This window comes from Tamandua tetradactyla, chromosome 13 (genome assembly GCF_023851605.1).
Source record: "Tamandua tetradactyla isolate mTamTet1 chromosome 13, mTamTet1.pri, whole genome shotgun sequence".
Taxonomy (NCBI): domain Eukaryota; kingdom Metazoa; phylum Chordata; class Mammalia; order Pilosa; family Myrmecophagidae; genus Tamandua; species Tamandua tetradactyla.
The window spans coordinates 31,888,093-31,907,161 of record NC_135339.1 but is presented as its reverse complement, the minus strand read 5'-3'; the positions used below and the strand labels follow the sequence as shown (position 1 = coordinate 31,907,161).

The following is a 19,069-nucleotide window of genomic DNA, read 5'->3' as shown; positions in this document are numbered from 1 at the left end:
ATATGGAGTACAGAACAAAAATAATAGGAACAACTTTAAGGACCAAAACTGATCATGATAATATTGATGTGATTAAGAGAATTGTTAGGGATTTAGGATTATATGTATTGAGGGAGGAAATTAATTGAAGATTCCAGTTTAAGAGAGAGTATAGAGGTCATGATTATTGCCATAGAAATAGATTAAAATATTCAACTTTCAGAAAATAATTTGGTGGAAAGGAAGACATCCATGAGTTGAAAATTAAATTAATTGAGAATTAAGCCTTAGTTTTCATTTGTTTTGTTACAGGCTTGAATTAGTCTTGATGGGCTGTATTTCAGAGTAAATGTAGTAATGACCCCAAACCTGAAGGCTCCAAATTAAAGAATTTATGGAATCCTTCAAATGACTTAAAGCTGAAACACAAAGCTGGTAGCTGAAACACACAGCTGGTAACTGAAATGTTACCCTGAAATGTCTACCCTACTCAAACCCTTGGTTTTCATGCCACAGAACTGGTGTCCCAAGACACAAATGAGCACAAATGTAGTTGTTGTTTTTTTTCTATCATGGAAATTTAATTTATTGAAATATTTTGAGGCTAGAATGGATGCCAGCATAAAATATAAATATAAATGCAGGATTTCGGGTAGGATGCTCTGCATCTAAGTGGGCTAATAGAAAGCCACTCCTTTAGGGTAGAAACATTGTTGGAGAAATAAGAGTTTATTTAGCCTGAGCACACGCTAATAATAGCCTTTGTTAAATGGTCTGACACCTTGTTATATAAAAAGGATATAGTGTCTATCTTTATAGAAAATGTACCCAAGCAATCCTTGTTCTTCTGCAAGTGAACATTAATCCTTTATTCTTTAGATTTCACCTACAGGAATATTATGTAAGCTTTTGTTCATTCTCCAAAGTGGCTGCTATAGAAATGAGTCTTTATGCATGACAGAAGAGGAAATCTAGCTGCACTGTACTTAAACAAAGAGGAGAAATTGCTACAAGATTTCCAATTGTATTTGGAGCCAATAAAGAATTGACTGAGAATTACACTGTACAGCAAGGCTAAGGAAGAGATTGCTAATTCAGTTTTGCCAGTCAGATTTCCTCAAGACCCATAATTAAAAGTAAGCTTCAGGGCTCTAACAGAGAAGCAAGATTTATTCTGAACCTAAGGAGTTTCCTACTTGTCAATTGGTTACTTTTGCAAATTATTTTCATTCTTTTAGGTGAAGACTAACTAGAAGAATTAAGGTTTTTGTGTGGTTGAACAAATGCTGTCCCTGCGGCTTGAAATAAAAGATTTCTCATTGGCCCTCTAAGATGACAGATGCAGGATAGAATTGTCTTTTGCAGAAGTTAGGTTTCCTGGGTATAGAAAGGCAAATTGAAGTAGAGCTTGCAGGTTACAGCATTTCTGTCATGACACCAAATTTTTGCTGCGGCAAAGGAAGCTAAGATCATTGGCAAGAACAAAGTACCTTTGGGCTTCCAGGGATGGAAAATAATTTTTAGAGACATAAAAAGGAAGTTTACTTTACTCTTATTGGTTAGAGAAGGGTTTCTTTGTCTTACTGGGGTGGTTTTAGGGCAGATAAGCTTTATTTTGTACTATGTCAAACTATTTAACTAGGTGCTTAATTGGCTATTGGGTCAGCTGCTGTGGGGGGGATTTTATATTTCAAAAGGTATCAAGAGGAAACTCGAGGGAGTTCAATGAGGAAATAAATCGAGGTTTTTTTGTTTTTTTCTTGATGTTTGTTTCTTGGTTTGTTTGTTTCTTTTTTGGTTTATTTCCAGCTCTGGAGGTTTCCTCATACAATTTTTTTCATAGGAAAAGCCACAATTATACTGGATTTATAACAGTGTGGTCTTTAAAGTCCCATATCTCCAGTTTTGCATTCTCCGTATTTTCTTTACTATACCATCATGTTTGTCACTGTTCTAGTCTGCTAGCTGCCAGAATGCAACACATCAGAGACGGGTTGGCTTTTAATAAAAGGGGACTAATTTCATCAGTTCTTCAGAGGGAAGACAGCTAACTTTCAACCCAGGTTCTTTCTTATGTGGGAAGGCACAGGATGATGTCTGCGGGCCTTCTCTCCAGGCCTCTGGGTTCCAACAACTTACCCTGGGGTGATTCCTTTCTGCATCTCCAAAGGCCTGGGCTGAGCTGCAAGTGCTGAGAATGAGGTATTGTTCTAGTTTGCTAGCTGCTGGAATGTACCACATCAGAGACGGATTGGCTTTCAATAAAAGGGGATTTATTTTTTTCTTCAGAGGAAAGGCAGCTAACTTTCCACTGAGGTTCTTTCTTATGTGGGAAGTCACAGGATGGTCTCTGCTGGCTTCTCTCCAGGCCCCTGGGTTCCAACAACTTTCCCCAGGGTGACTTCTTTCTGCATTTCCAAAGGCCTGGGCTGAGCTGTGAGTGCTGAGATGAGGAATGCTGAACTGCTTAGGCTGTGTGCTCTCTCATTTAAGCGCCAGCCAATTAAGTCAAATGTCATTCATTGCAGCAGGCATGCCTCCTACCCGACTGCAGGTGTAATTAGCAACAGATGAGGTTCACGTACCATTGGCTCATGTCCACAGCAACAGAACTAGGTGCCTTCATGTGGCCAAGTTGATAACTGAATCTAACTACCACAGATATGCTGAGCTACTTGGGCTGTGCTATGTTGAGTCTCTCATTTAAGTACCAGCAGCCAATTAAATCAGACATCGTTCATTACAGCAGGCACACCTCCTACCCTGCTGCAGATATAATAAAAAGCAGATGAGGTACACATGTCATTGGCTCATGTCCACAGCAACAGAACTAGGTGCCTTCACCTGGCCAAGTTGACAACTGACTCTACCACAGACACTTAATGGACACATTTATAAACTTATGGTTAAAAGTCTTGGTCAAATTATACTGCAGTGAGCAGAAGCCATGTCTATGCTATAAGAAATGTGAGAATGTCTCAAAATCTAAGTTTTTTTTTTTAAAACTCTTTGGAACCAGTTTCCCTAGGATACCATAGCCTGGGTTTATTATGTAGTAACATTAATAGTTATAATCCATGTTTCCAAGGCATTCATCCCTATCTGATATAGTGGTATCTCTAGCCCAAGGCACTGACTTACATTTGTAATAGACAGTGTCATAGACTCCCACAAAATGTCCGCTCCAGCTCTGGTCTTCTTTCAAGACTAAGTATTTGCTGCAGGTATCTTTTGGCTAATTTTGATTCTTAGACTCTGGATGCTTTGTGCCTGGTCTCCCCTCTGCTGACAAGCATGAGTGTCCTTCATAGTCTCAGCCCAAGAGTAATTGGGTAGCCTAAAAGAAGCACCTAGTAAGTCAAAAGTTTATAGATATCCATGTCAAAGTGAGCAGAATGCTACTCTTCCTGTTTTAGGTTATACTTATATACAAATAAATAAGATTGATGGAAAACATTAGTATAGGAGTTGATATTTCTCTGACAATCTAAGAGACACTTGTCATGTATACACTTGTTTACTCCTCACAGCTATCCCTTGCTATGGGGTTTCAGGTACTGTGAGGAGGGTTTGGAAAGAAGGGATGGTGCCTTACCTCTAGGATGTGACTTTTCTCTTTTCTATTGACTCCCAGGGTTCTGGGGTTTTAACAAGCCTTCCATCCTGGCTGTGTGTTGTTGGGGAAATATAATTAAAAACAAAATCTCCTGAGCTCTGAAAAGCTCTCCACAAAGGAAGAAGAGAAAGAACAGTTTTATTTATTTGTTTGTAGTCTTACAGAGAGAGACTACAAACACTGGAGAGGTCACTCTTATGTGCTGAGATGGTACAACGTCTTTTGTACAGATTCTCAAGATATTTCAGAGGCAGTTTACAATTTGTTGTTAGAAGGCCCCTATTCAGGTCTTGTTAAGAAAGCAGGGAGTAGGCATAATATTTTCCTTGATGGAGGAAGAATTACATTACAAAGAAATTCCTTCCTTCCTTAAGGAAACCTTCCTGTGCTGGAAGTTTGAAGAGGCTTATTCCACATTTTGCATATATTTAAATTTGCACACATTTGAAAGGGCAAAGAAAAAGAGGATTTATCAACACAGGTTTTCTAAAGTAAATATAAAAAGAGCTGGGAGGGAGGAGGAAGTGTCTGAATATCAACAGGGAGAATTAAGCCCTCTATTATGATTATTTTTAAATTTGTATTTGCCCTTACAACCAAAACTTAAGTGCCTTCTAGCACTGCTCAGTTTCTGGTATCTCTGATTTACTCTAGCTATACAGCATCTGCTCTAGGTTTTGTTACTGGACAAAGGCCGTGGACTCTTTTGCCTGGTGTGCTCAGTAACCAATTCCCGAGAAACCAGGGTTTCAAAGAGAGAAAGAGTTTATTGCTAGGTATGTAGTTGGAGGGCAGATGGCCTGTTGGCCCAAAATCTGTCTCCTCAAACTGCAATAATTCTGACAGTTTTACTAGAGAAAAGGATGGTCAGGGTTTAGGATAATGAGCACAATGGCCCAAGAGGATATAATTAGAGGTCATGTGATTTGTTATTGAGTATGTGCAGATTCATTACATGCTTAGAGAATGTATGTAAGAAAGTGGTGGCATGAGGTATAGGTAACTTGTAGATTCAAGTCTAAGCTACTGCACATGTCAGGCGGGCCCACTTTGGTTAGATCCAATCTCAGTTGTCAAGATAACTTTGGACTTGGGGTGGGTTAGTTTTGGGCTGACCCAAGACCCTTCAGTAATAAGCATCAGGCTGTCTTTAGTGATTATAAGACTCTAAGTTGGACAAGTGGATACACACATACAAATGAAAGTTAGTCACAAGGTTTTTACAATCACCAGGGCTTGACATAAAGATTATACAATCATTATCAGAGATCAAGGCAGCTGGATTTCAATTCAGAGATTTCAGGTATTTCCCTCTAATACACTTAGAAATCAAAAAGGAATATCTATATAATCATTCAATAATCAAAATCATCCCATAAATCCTGATTTCTCAGTTACAATTCCTCCCTCTCATTTTATAATTGTCTCTTAATATTGATGGATGTCTAGGTTATGACTCTTCTAACTGCTTCAAGGCTGAAAAGGAACATTGTTATTAAGGGGCAGAGGAATGAAACAATGAAGCCCATAGTATTTCTGGGTTTCAGAATTTCTGGCATTGGAATGACCTGGAGATTTTAAATCTCTGAGAAACAAACTTAATAAAATTTTATAGAGCCCATGATATCTTTCAGGGTTTCTAGGAATACTGTTGGTAAGGGTTTGCCATGTTGTGGCAGTTTGTAATATCTGGCTGAATCTTACCTAAGAGTAACCTCCAGAATAACTTCACAACTTGGTTTGAAATCTCTTAGCCTTTGAAATTCTATTTCTTTTCCCCCTTTTGGTTAGTTAACCCACAATGCTAGGGCCAGGTTCATACTTGGACCTTACATCTCATGATGTCAGTTAAGTCCTATGATGCAAGGACCAGTCATGTTTCATAATGACAGGGCCAGGCTTATATCCATGAAAATTATGCCCCATGTAGAGGGGAAGGTCAACATTTGATTTAGAGAGAGACCACACTTGAACATTAGGAGATGTTTTCTGGAGATGACTCTTAGGCACTGATCATACGTAGGTTCATTTTGCTATTACAGAAATAGTTTCATAAGGGCAAGCCTCAAAACTGAAGCCTTGGCTTATTATGTGGGAAACCCCTCTTGCTTAAGAAAATATCAGGAATTCTCCACATAGGAAACTTTAATAATTCTGTTTTTCTCAGTCCCTCAAGAGACTTTGCAAACACTCCTTCATTTTCTGTCCAAAATACTCTGAAATGTAGCATGGTGAAACATCAAGTTTTATAGAATATTAGGATTTCTTTCCTTATTCTAGTTTCTATATTAAAGCTGAATTACTGTGTTTAAATTAACTGGTCAGAAAGATTATATAGTATGCTACAGAAAATTTAAATTTTGAACAAAATAAAGATTTTTCTTTTTGTCTTACCCAAAAGTTAAAGCTTCAAAATAGAGACAACATTTTTTTTTACTGTGCAAATTTATTTACCTTAGTTTTAACTACATTAGTTTCAGTCACATCTTTAATTAGAAGTTGATCTTTTTGTTTTTGTTTTTAAACAGTTCCTATATGGAGTTATGCTTGCTTTCAGAGTTGGAGAACTAAATCTGAGTCTGAGATGTCAAACAAATACTTAAAGTTCCAGGTAAGTATTTGGTTATATAAAGAACAAAGCATTTCAGGATTTAAAGATACTAGTTAAAGTTTGTAATATAAACTTTAATTTTTATAAGCATTTTTAAATGAAGCTACTTTCAGAATAAAAACATGAGCCAATTTTTTTATATTAATATAGCAAAGGTTTTGTTCTGTTTTACTTTTACACATGTGCCAGAGTTATGTTAATTACCAGTTAAAATATAATTTATGTATTTGTCCTGCCCTTTTTAGAAAGTCTTTCCTTGTTATGATGGAGTGCTGACCTATAGCTGACCAGATACACTTTTAGAGAAGTATTACAGCAAAGCAGTGCAGCTGACAAGTAAATTTAGCTGTTTCTATTATCTGCAACTTTTTTTTTTCAAAGAGAGAAAGAGTTTACTGTTTAGAATGAAGCAGGAAATCAGATGACCTATTGGTCTAAAAAATATGTCTTCCTGAACTGCAGTAACTCTGCAGTTTTTTTTTTCAATTGTTATTGACAAAACAATATACAAACACAAACATTCTTAACATATGAACATTCCATTGTTGATGTATAATCAATGGCTCGCAAAATCATCACATAGTTGTATATTAATAACCATCGTCATTTCTTGGAACATTTGTATCACTCCAGAAAAAGAAATAAAAAGAAAAAACTCATACGTACCATACCCCTTACTCCTCCCTCTCATTGACTACCAGTATTTCCATCTACACAATATATTTCAACCTTTGCTTCCCCTATTTTTTTCTATAACCTTTGCCACTCCCTTTCATTGATCACTAATATTTCAATCATCTATTCAATTTATTTTAACATTTGTTCCCCCTATTATTTATTTTTAATCCATATTTTTTTACTCATTTGTTCATACTGTAGATAAAAGCATCAGACACAAGGTTTTCATAATCACACAGTCACATTGTGAAAATTATATCATTATAGAATCATCTTCAAGAAATATGGCTACTGGTACACAGCTCTGCATTTTCAGGCAGTTCCCCCCAGCCTCTCCATTACACCTTAACTAAAACGGTGATAACCTCCAGGATAACCTCTCGACTCTGTTTGGAATCTCTTAGCCACTGACACTTTATTTTGTCTCATTTCTCTTTTCCCCCTTTCAGTCAAGAAGGTTTTCTCAATCCCTTGATACTGAGTCTCAGCTCATTCCAGGATTTCTGTCCCAGGTTTACAGCCCTGGGTGTCATGTTCCATGTAGAGAGGGGGAAGGCAGTGAATTTGCTTGTGGTGTTGGCTGAGAGAGAGAGAGGCCACATCTGAGCAACAAAAGAGGTACTCTGGGGGTGACTCTTGGGCCTAATTTTAAGTAGGCTTAGCCTATCCTCTGCAGGGATAAGTTTCATATGAACAAACCCCAAGATTGAGGGCTTGGCCTATTGATTTGGTTTCCCCACTGCTTGCAAGAATATCAGGAATTCTCCAAATGGGGAAGTTAAATTTTCACCTTTTTTGCCATTTCCCCAAGGGCGCTTGGCAAGTACTTCTTTATTGACTGTTCAAATCACTCTGGGATTTATTGGGGCATCACAATGAACAAATATACAAAATCTCATGCCCTATTCAAGGTTCCATGTACTTATGGAGTTGAATTAACCTGTTCATATAAGTTATATTAGGAAATGCACTATTCAAAATATAAATTTTTCACCAAATAAACATTTTTTTGATTTAGTCTCATACAGAAGTTGAAATTTTGAAACATAAATGACCATCTATTTTCAACACCCTGAAATAGTGACATTTCTTTCTTCTTCCTCATGCCAAACACTTATTAATTTGTACATTTAGTCACTATCATTGTACTTGAGGCATTCCTGGATTATACCATCTCAGTCTTTATCATCTGTCTTTCCTTCAGGTTTCATATGTGCCCCCAGCCCTCTTCCCTCTATCCTTCTCACATTCAGTTTCATTCAGTATACTTACATTATTGTGCTACAATCAGGTAGTATTGGGCTATCCATTTCTGAATTTTTACAATCCGTCCTGTTGTACAATCTGTCTCCCTTCAGCTCCAATTACCCAATATCTATCCTATTTCTATCTCCTGATGACCTCTGTTCTTAAATGAAATTCTCCAAGTTCATTCATTAATGTTTGTTCATATCACTGAGACCATACAGTGTTTGTCCTTTTGTTTCTGGCTAATCTCACTCGGCATAATGTCCTCAAGGTCCAGCCACATTGCTAAATGCTACATGACTGTATTCTGTATTAAAGCTGCATAATATTCCATTGTATGTATGTACCTCAGCTTATTTAGTCACTTGTCTATAGATGGACATTTGGGCTGTTTCCATCGTTTGGCAATTGTAAATAATGCTGCTATAAACATTGGTGTGCAAATGTCCATTTGTGTCCTTGCACTCATGTCCTCTGAAAGATACCTAGCAATGGTATTGCCTTCCATGGCAGTTGTACCCATTTTATATTCCCACCAACAATGGATGAGTGTGTCTCTTTCTCCACATCCTGTCCAGCACTTGTTGTTTTCTGTTTTATTGATTATGGTCATTTTAGTGGGTGTGAGATGATACCTCATTGTCATTTTGATTTACATTTCCTTGATAGCCAGGAAAATTGAACATCTTTTCATGTGCCTTTTAGCCATTTGTACTCCCTCTTCTGAGAAGTGTCTGTTCATGACTTTTGCCCATTTTTTTAAATTGGGTTGCTTGTCTTTTTGTTGTTGAGTTGAAGTCTCTTTACATATTCTGGATACTAGACCCTTATCTGATATGTCATTTACAAATATTGTCTCCCATTACGTAGGCTGTATTTTTACTTTCTTAAAAAAGTTCTTTGATGCACAAGAGTGTTTAATTTTGACGAGTTCCCATTTATCTATTTCTTACTTCAATATTCATGCTTTGGGTGTAAAATCTAGGAAACTACCTCCTATTATGAGTTTTATAAGATATTTCCCTACATTTTCTTCTAGAATTTTGTGGTCTTAGATCTAATGTTTAGGACTTTGATTGATTCTGAGTTAATTTTTGTATAGGATGTGAGATATGGATCCTCTTTCATTCGTTTGCATGTGGATATCCAGTTCTCCAAGCATTATTTATTGAAGAGACTCTTCTGCCCAGGTGAATTTGCTTGATGGCCTTATCAAAGATCAATTGTCCATAGATAACAGGGTCTATATCTGAACACTATTCAATTCCATTGATTAGTATATCTATCTTTATGCCAGTACCATGCTGTTTTGACCATTGTAGCTTCGTAATATGCTTAAAGTCAGGTAGTGTGAGACCTCTGGCTTCATTTTTCTTTCTCAAGATATTTTTAGCTATTCAGAGCACCCTGACCTTCCAGATGAATTTGTTTATTGGTTTTTCTATTTCTGCAAAGTAAGTTTTTGTATTTTAATAGTATAACATTGAGTCTATAAAGCAATTTAGGTTGAATTGACATCTTAACTATATTTAGTCTTCCAATCTGTGACCATGGTATGCCCTTTCATTTATTTAGATCTTCTGTGATTTCCTTTAGCAATTCCTTATAGTTTTCTTTGTATAGATCTTTTGCATCCTTAGTTAAATTTATTCCCATATATTTTATTCTTTTGGTTGCAATTATAAATGGAATTTTTTTTCTTGATTTACCCCCTCAGGTTGCTCATTACTAGTGTATAGAAACACTACAGATTTTTGAGTGTTTATCTTGTAACCTGCCACTTTGCTGTACTCATTTATCAGCTCTAGTAGTTTTACTGTGGATTTTGTGGGGGTTTCAACATATAGTATCATACCATCTGCAAACATTGAGAGTTTTACTTCTTCCTTTCTAATTTTGATGCCTTGTATTTCTTTGTCTTGTCTCATTGCTCTCGCTAGAACTTCCAACACAATGTTGAATAATAATGGTGACAGTGGACATCCTTGTCTTGTTCCTGATCTTAGGGGGAAAGCTTTCAGCTTTTCCTCATTGAGGATTATGTTAGCTGTGGGTTTTTCATATATTCCCTTTATCATGTTGAGGAAGTTCCCTTCTATTCCTATCCTTTGAGGTGTTGTTTCAACAAGAAGGGATGTTGAGTTTTGTCAAATGCCTTTTCTGCATCAATTGAGATGATCATGTGATTTTTCTGCTTTGATTTGTTGATATGGTGTATTACATTCATTGATTTTCTTATGTCGAATCATTCTTGCATACCTGGGATGTACCCTACTTGGTCATGGTGTATAATTGTTTTAATGTGCTGCTGGATTCGATTTGCAATAATTTTGTTGAGAATTTTTGCATCTATGTTCATCAGAGAGACTGAGCTATAATTTTATTTTTTGTAGTTCCCTTGTCTGGCTTTGGTATGAGGGTGATGTTGGCTTCATAGAATGAGTTAGGTAGTCTTCCCTCCTCTTCAATTTTTTTAAAGAGTTTCAACAGGATTGGTACTAATTCTTTCTTGAATGTTTGGTAGAATTCATATGTGGAGCCATCTGGTCCTGGACTTGTTTTTTCAGAGCTTCTTAATGACTAACTCAATTTCTTTATTTGTGATAGCTTTGTTAAGATCATCTATTTCTTCTCAAGTCAGTGTTGGTCGTTCATGCCTTTCTAGGCAGTTGTCCATTTCATCTACATTGTCTAATTTGTTAGCCTAAAGTTGTTCATGGTATCTTCTCATTACCACCTTTATTTATGTGGGGTCAGTGGTTAAGTCTTCTCTTCCATTTCTGATTTTATTTATTTGCATTCCCACTCTTCTGCTTTTTGTCAACCTTGCTAAGGGTCTGTTCTGGTATATTTCTAATATACCAGAAGTGGAATGGCTTTTAAAAAGAAGAATTTAATGAGTTGCACGTTAATAGTTTTTAAGCTGTGGAAATGTCCCAAACAAAGCAAGTCTATAGAAATATCCAATCTAAGGCATCCAGGGAAAGATACCTTGATTCAAGAAGGCCGATGAAGTTCAGGGGTTCTCGCTCAAGTGGAAAGGCACATGGAGAACACAGGGTTTCTTTCTCAGCAGGAAGGACACATGGTGAACATGGCATCATCTGGAGCTTCCTCTCTAGCTCCCTGGAAGGCTTTTCCTTCTTCATCTCCCAAAGTCCCTGGCTGGTGGACTCTGCTTCATGGTTCTGCGATATTCTGTTGTCTTCTCTGTGCTCTCTTAATCTCTCTTTTATAGGATTCCAGTAAATTTATCAAGACCCACCTAGAATGGGTGGAGACGCATCTCCACCTAATCCAGTTTAACAACCACTCTTGATTGTGTCACATCTCCAGGGAGATGATCTAATTGAGGTTTCAAACATAAAGTACTGAAAAGGGATTAGAAGAAATGGCTGCCTTACAAAAGGGATTAGGATTAAAATATGGCTTTTCTAGGGTGCATGCATCCTTTCAAACTAGGACAGGGTCCATCAGTTTTATTGATTTTTCTTATAGAACCAACTTCTGGTATTGTTGATTTTCTCGATTGTTTTCATGTTCTCAATTTCATTTATTTCTGCTCTCATCTTCATTATATCTTTCATTTTATTTGCTTTAGGGTTAGTTTGCTGTTCTTTCTCTAGTTCTTCCAAGTGAACAGTTAATTCCTCATTTTTTGCTCTCTTTTTTTGATATTTAGGGAAATTTAGAAGTTTCCTTCTTAGCACTGCCTTTGCTGCATCCCATAAATGTTGATATGTTGTGTTTTAATTTTCTTCGAGATATTTACTGATTTCTCTTGTAATTTCTTCCTTGATCCACTGATTGTTTAAGAGTGTGTTGTTGAGCCTCCATATATTTGTGAATTTTCTGACCCTCTACCTGTTTTTGATTTCCAACTTCATTCCTTTATGACCTGAGAAAGTCTTTTGTATGATTTCAATCTTTTAAAATTTATTGAGACTTGCTTTGTGACCCAGCATATGGTCTATCCTTGAGAATGACCCATGAGGACTTGAGGAAAAGATTTATCCTGCTGTTGTGGAGTGTAATGTTCTATAAATATCTGTTAAGTCTAGCTCATGTATTGTATTATCCAAATTCTTTGTTTCTTTATTGATCCTCTGTCGAGATTTTCTATCAATGAAAATGGGGAATTGAAGTCTCCAACTATTATGGTAGATATGTCTGTTTTTCTTTTCAGTGTTTGCCTCGGGTATTTTTGAGCACTCTGGCTCAGTGAATAAATATTTATGATTATGTCTTCTTGTTGAATTGTTCCTTTTATTAATACATAGTGCCCTTCTTTGTCTCTTTTAATTGTTTTACATTTGAGGTCTAATTTGTTGGATATTTGTATATCTACTCTTGCTCTTTTCTGATTATTTGCATGAAATAACTTTTCCCAACCTTTCACTTTCAACCTATGTTTGTCCTTGGGTCCAAAATGCATCTCATGCAGACAGCATATATATATGGGTCTTGTTTTTTAATCCATTCTGCCAATCTGTTTCTTTTGATTGGGGAATTTAATCCATTAACATATTTAGTGTTATTATTGTATGGGCAGTACTTTCTTCTACCATTTTGCCTTTTGGATTATATATGTCATATCTAATTTTTCCTCTTTTTACCTTTATTGATAGTCTTCATTTCTACACTCTTCTCCACACCTCTTTCTTCTGTCTTTTCCTAACTGTCTCTAGTGCTCCCTTTAATATTTCTTGCAGAGCTGGTCTCTTGGTCACACATTCTCTCAGTAATTTTTTTGTCTGAAAATGTTTTAATTTCCCCTCATTTTTGAAGTACAGTTTTGCTGGATATAGAATTCTTGGTTGGCACTTTTTCTCTTTTAAAATCTTAAATCTATCATCCCACAATCTTCTCACTTCCATGTTTTCTGCTGAAAAATCTATGCATAGTCTTATTGGGCTTCCCTTTATGTGATGGCTTTCTTTTCTCTTGCTGTTTTCAAAATTCTCTTTCTCTTTGACATCTGACCTTCTGATTAGTAAGTGTCTTGGACTATGTGTATTTGGATCTCTTCTGTTTGGGGTATGCTACACTTCTTGGATCTGTAATTTTAAGTCTTTCATAAGAGTTGGGAAATTTTCAGTGATAATTTCCTCTACTAGTCTTTCTCCTCCTTTTTCCTTTTGTTCTCCTTTGAGACACCCACAACACGTATATTCTCATGCTTCATGTTGTCATTCAATTTCCTGAGTCCTTGCTCATATTTTTCCATTCTTTTCCAAATATTTTCTTTTGTTTGTCAGATTTCAGCTGTCCCATCCTCCAGTTCACTAATCCTGTCTTCTGCCTCTTGAAATCTAACATTGCATGTTTCCATTGTTTTGTTTTGTTTTTTTAATCTCTTCTACTGTGTCTTTCATTCCTATAAGTTCTGTGGTTTGTTTTTTCAGACTTTTGATTTCTTCTTTTGGTTCACCCATTGCCTTCTTTATATCCTCCCTCAACTCATTGATTTTATTTTTGATGAGATTTTCCATGTTTGTTTGAACATCCTGAATTGTTTCAACTCTTGTATGTCATTCAAATTGTTGGCTTGTTCTTTTGACTGGGTCATATCTTCAATTTTCCTGGTATGATTCATTATTTTTTGCTGATGTCTAGGAATTTAATTTCCTTAATTAATTTATTCAGGAGATTGTTCTCAGTCTTTTACCTAGGATTTTCTTGCTGGGTGACTTTTTTTCTGTCTGTTCTTTGACATTCAGTTCAGGTTATTCTAGACCTCTAGCATAGATTTTGTTTAATGGATCAGAAATTTTCAGTTTTTGTTTTCTTGTTTCTTGCCCTGCCTATATGGGGCCTTTTTATTTTTTTTTTTCTTAGGAGGGTCTACTTAGGTATTACTGATTCCAGTCAGATTTTCCCAGACCAGACTGGCCTCCTCACAAGAGGAAAGAGTCACCTATATCAGTTTTTCCTGAGGGTGAGACCCAGCAGGTTGAGAGGCTTTCCTATGAAGCCTCTAGACTCTGTGTTTTTCCTATCCTGCCAAGTATGTGGTGCTTGTCTGCCTGCAGGTGCCACCAGCATAAAGTGATGTGGTACCTTTAAGTTCAGCAGAATCTTCCTGTGGGGTACTTGCTTGAGACAGAGGAGAGGTTGTATGCTGGCTTTGATTGCTTCAATTTTCCTGCACCTGGGTCTGAAATCCTTGAGAGAGGGATTCCACCTGAGCTGGGCCTCACCCCTCTCCTGGGGAAGACACAGCCTCCAGGGAATTGCCTCATTTCACCTGACCTGTCTCTTTGTCTCTCAGAAAAGCTTAATCCCACCCTTGCCTGGAGCAGTTGGAACCTGAGAAGTCTTGTAGTTGTATCTAAAGAGCAGTTAAGCAGTAGAAGCACAGCAAAAAAAAAAAAAAAAAGTCCTTTTCAGAGTAGGACCCCCATTCTTTATGTTTGTTAATCAAGAGCTTAAGTGGAGATGTTGTGATGTACATCTCCAGGTCCTATGTGCCCCCTCTTTTTTTTTTTAGGTCCAGACTTTTTCAAGTATTTTATGCTGTCTGATAAAATAATTTGTTTTTTGTTTGTTTGTTGGTTTTGCATCAGCCCTGCCCCCTCTGCACTGGGGCAAAAACTGGTAACTTACGCTTTTAATGGAGGTTTAGCTGAGGTGGGGGTCTATTTTTAGTAGTCAGAATTTGTTAATTAATTCTACAATTGGAGCTTGGTTGAGCTCAGTCTCTTGCTGTTGACAAAGTCTCTTTCATTTCCCTTCTGAGACCCAGCCTGTAGGGGAGGTGTGTTGGCCTCCATGGCTTGGGGAACTCATGGTTCAGGGTGGGATCACAGCTGGTCCAGCTTGTCCAGACTGGTGTGTGCTGTGTGTCTGATCACTGATGTGGCCCCAGCTGTTGTTCTGTACGGTTCCTGGCTATTTACTAGCTGCTCTGGAGGACAAACAAAATTTCACACCTCACTAAGCTGCAATCATGGAACCAACTCTTGATCTGTAACTTTTTTAAAAATAAGTAAACTATGACTAATGACACTATACTATTGTTTACCATCATACAGATTAGTATCAGGATATAGTATGGATAGTGAGACCACTGTCAAATTTGTATGCATTTGTACCATCTCTAAATATATGAGTAATATTTTACTTATAGAAATTTAACCAGCGATAGGATAAAAAAATCCCTTTTAACCATTGTAATACTTCCCAAACATGTTCTATGCAATATATTAAGCTATTTTAGCACCTTACTTTTCCAAGTTGAAAGAACAAATTATTTATAACAGTTTTGTCTTAACAGTGAGAAAACTTGTCTTCTGAAAAAAAGGATAATAAGGCCAACATAAACATTAACAAGGCTATTATTCTTATGTAAAATCTTTATTTTCTAGACAGAGTACTCAGATGACTGAAAAACAACTTTCTAAAAACTTTACATTAAGAGCAGACTAACAATCCATGTTATTTTAAGAGTGTGAAAACTAGACTTTTGTATGAATACACAGTTTGACACAAAAGCTTTCTTTTTGGAAATATAAACAGACTTACTAAATTTTGGTTAGCACTGATTATGACAGGATTCACTTTGATAAATTCCTTTTTTAAACCACCTATATTCATTCAGAGCTTATAATCAACAAGGTCTATAGCAAAATTCACCCCCTCCAACTCTCTACTAGTTTCTGTATCCATTCAGGGCTTGTAGTCAGCAATGATTATAAAAAAGAAAATTCATTTTCTTCAATTGTCTATCACCTTCCATATCCATTTCACATATACATATATATATTTATTTATCCAGACTGCACGTAGTCAGAAATAAATTTGATAATCAATTCATAAAGGTTTTGGACCTCTTTCCAGTAACAGTATTCTTTCCAGTAACAGTTTTTATGAAGGGGAGAAGAGATAGAGATATTTACTACAAAACAATGGAAGAAGGGAGAAATTTATTCTTGGTTTTGGAACTAAGACTAGTTATTCCCCCTTTGAATGGTCCTGTAGCTTTGTCAAAATCAATTGACCTGGGCAGGCCACGGTGGCTCAGCAGGCAAGAATGCTTGCCTGCCATGCCCGAGGACCCAGGTTTGATTCCTGGTACCTGCCCATGTAAAAAAAAAAAAAAAAAAAAAAATCAATTGACCCATAATTGTCATGGCTTATTTGCGAGCTCTCATAGCTATTCCATTGTTCCATATGTCTATCATTATGCCACAACCGCATTGTGTTGATTACTGTAACTTTGTAGCATACTTTGAAATTGAGAAGTGTGAGTGGTCTACCTTTATTCTTCATTTTCAAGATTTTCTAGGGTATTAGCATTTCTATATGAAATTTGCAGATCAGCTTACTAATTTCATTCAGAAACTCAACTGAGATTTTGATAGGAGTTGCTTTGAATGTTTGAATCCATTCATGAATTATCACCATTCTTACAATATTAAGTTTTCTGTTCCATGAATTATGGGATTTGTTTCTTTTAGATCTTTAAGTTTTTAAAACAATTATTTTCTTTAGTTTTCAGAGTAAATATTTTGCATTTCTATTGTCATTTATTTCTAGTGATTCAATACTACATAAATTGTTTTCATTTCATTTTAGTACTGCTCCTTGCTAGTGTATAGGAATAGTGCTGATATTTATATATTGGTCTTGTATAAAATAACCATGTTGTATTCATTTATTATTTCTAATAGACTTTTAATGAATTCTTTAAGATTTCCTATATCTAAGATCATGTAATGTGCAAATAAAAATAGTTCTACCTCTTCCAAAAAAAAATAGATTTTATTCAGTTACTCCTATCCCAAAGCTATTTAAATTTTGATTATGATCTGATTATTAGTTACCATTATGAAGGTATTATTGAAAAAACTAATACTAACAAATATAGCCTATTCTTTAGCATTGTTTAATGCTTACCATTTCTAATCTCCAGGCCCAGTAAAAAAAAAAAAAAAAGAATTCTAAAGCACACTTTCACATACCATTCTATGCCTACCCCTCTCCTCATAACTGCTTTAGGTAGTTATGCCTTGGGAAAGGAATAGGTTGGACAGAAAGAAATCAGGCTTGATGAATTGGTATTTGAAAATTTTAAATGAAGACTGTAGACTTTTGAGAGTTCCTATGCCCTTCTTTATTTCTAATAATTAGATTTATTTTACTAAAAGCTGTGACTAGGACCATTGGAAAAGATCTTTGCTTTTTCCAGGGGCAGCTTCTTGGCAGTTTCCTGCTACATTAAGGAAATTCTAGGGGTGATTTTTGTCCTAATGTCCAGATTTGTTTATAGTAATTACAACACTAAGGTTTTTGTTGCCGTTCAGCGAGTTTTTTCTCTTACTCTTTTACTTCAGAAGTACCAATTTATATAAAATTGCCTATTTCTTTCTTAAACAATTCCAATAGAATTTTTTAAAAGCATTTTTGTTACTTTATTATTACCATCTGGAAATATGAGAATATACATTGAATAGGCAGGTAGACACAGAAAATTAGTTACACAAGAAAAGAAACAGAAATATTTTTGAGAGGGACAAATAAAGGATTATCTCATCCCATTTTTGCCTTTTTTTTTGCAGTATGATTTTAACTATAATATGACTAACTTTAATGGTAGTATTTTCATTTTAAACCATTTTGAGGCCAGATTATGTTACAGAAACAAACCTTTTTTTATAGACTCATACCTAAAATCTTTTCAACATTCCATACAGTCCAAAATTTCCCTTTTTAAAGAATTTCTATAATCAGTAACCAGTTAGGAACATTTGACCAATACAAATGCAGGAACATACCAACTAACAAATTTAAACAAACACAACACTTATTATATTTAAGTAACACACCAGTTAATAACTATACAGAACATACCAACTAACAGTTAAACAGGCGTTAAATGCTTAACCCCCCGATTAACAGTACAACAAGCAATATACTCTTAGTATACCTAGGTAACACACCAGCTAGCACCTAAACAGGTCTCCTTAATGTCATTAAATACCAATTATTTGTTGAATTACTCATTTTTTAGGAGTATATTCAACAGACAAATTAGGACAGATTTAGGTGTCCTGTATAGCATCGTACCCAGGAAGCAAGTATAGGGGTCAGAGCAAAGGGGATCATCCTGGAGGCGTGACCCAGGCCCCGGTCAAGGGGACTTGAACCACCTATTTACCCCCCCCCCCCCCATTCATTTTTACTCCTTGTTGACCCACTCACCCAGTCAGACGTCCAGATATAGAATTGGAAACAGTGTCTCTCTTTGAAGCTCTTTAAGGTGTCAAAAGTCTCTGGAGTGCCTGGAGAACAGAGAAACCCTGGTTACCAAGCCTCTAGAGCAAATGCAGTCCAGCAGCTGCAAAAGACTCAGTCACCTATCTGCTCTGCTGGGGCTCTGAGCCACAGACATTCATCCTATCTGGGTCACCAAATTGTTACCAGACGAGGGTGTGGATTCTTTTACCCAGTGTGCTCAATAACCAATTCCTCAGACACTGGGGTTTCAGAGAGAGAAAGAATTCATTGCTCAGCACGTAGCAGGAGAGCAGATGATCTATTGGCCCAAAATCTGTCTCCTCAAACTGAAGTAATTCTGATAATTTTATTAGGGAAAAGGATTGTCAGGGTTTAGGATAATGAGCACAGTGGCCCCAGATGATGTAAATAGTTATTGAACATGGGCAGATTGATTACATAATTACATGTGTAAAAATGGTGGAATCAGGTATAGGGACAGTAAAGTCTAAGCTACTGTGCATGTCAGATAGGCCCATTTTGGTAAAATCCAGTCTTGGTTATCAAAATAATCTTGGACTTGAGGTGAGTTAGAGCTGGGCTGATCCAAGATCCTTCAGTAATGAATATTAGGGGCTGTCTTTAGTGATTACAAGACTCTAAGTTGAACATCTGGATAACTGGGTACAAATGAAAGTTTATCTCAAAGTTTTTACAAT

General features: G+C 36.3%; 1 long non-coding RNA gene across 1 annotated transcript in view; it reads right to left on the bottom strand.

Moving 5' to 3' along the window:
• The window catches only part of LOC143653088 (uncharacterized), a 101,887-nt gene extending 83,484 nt beyond the window's left edge, over window positions 1-18,403 (bottom strand). Inside the window, exon 1 of the long non-coding RNA XR_013161078.1 lies at window positions 18,336-18,403. This is a non-coding gene — a long non-coding RNA (uncharacterized LOC143653088). The remainder of the gene's footprint in view (window positions 1-18,335) is intronic.
• Between the last annotated feature and the right edge of the window lie 666 nt (window positions 18,404-19,069).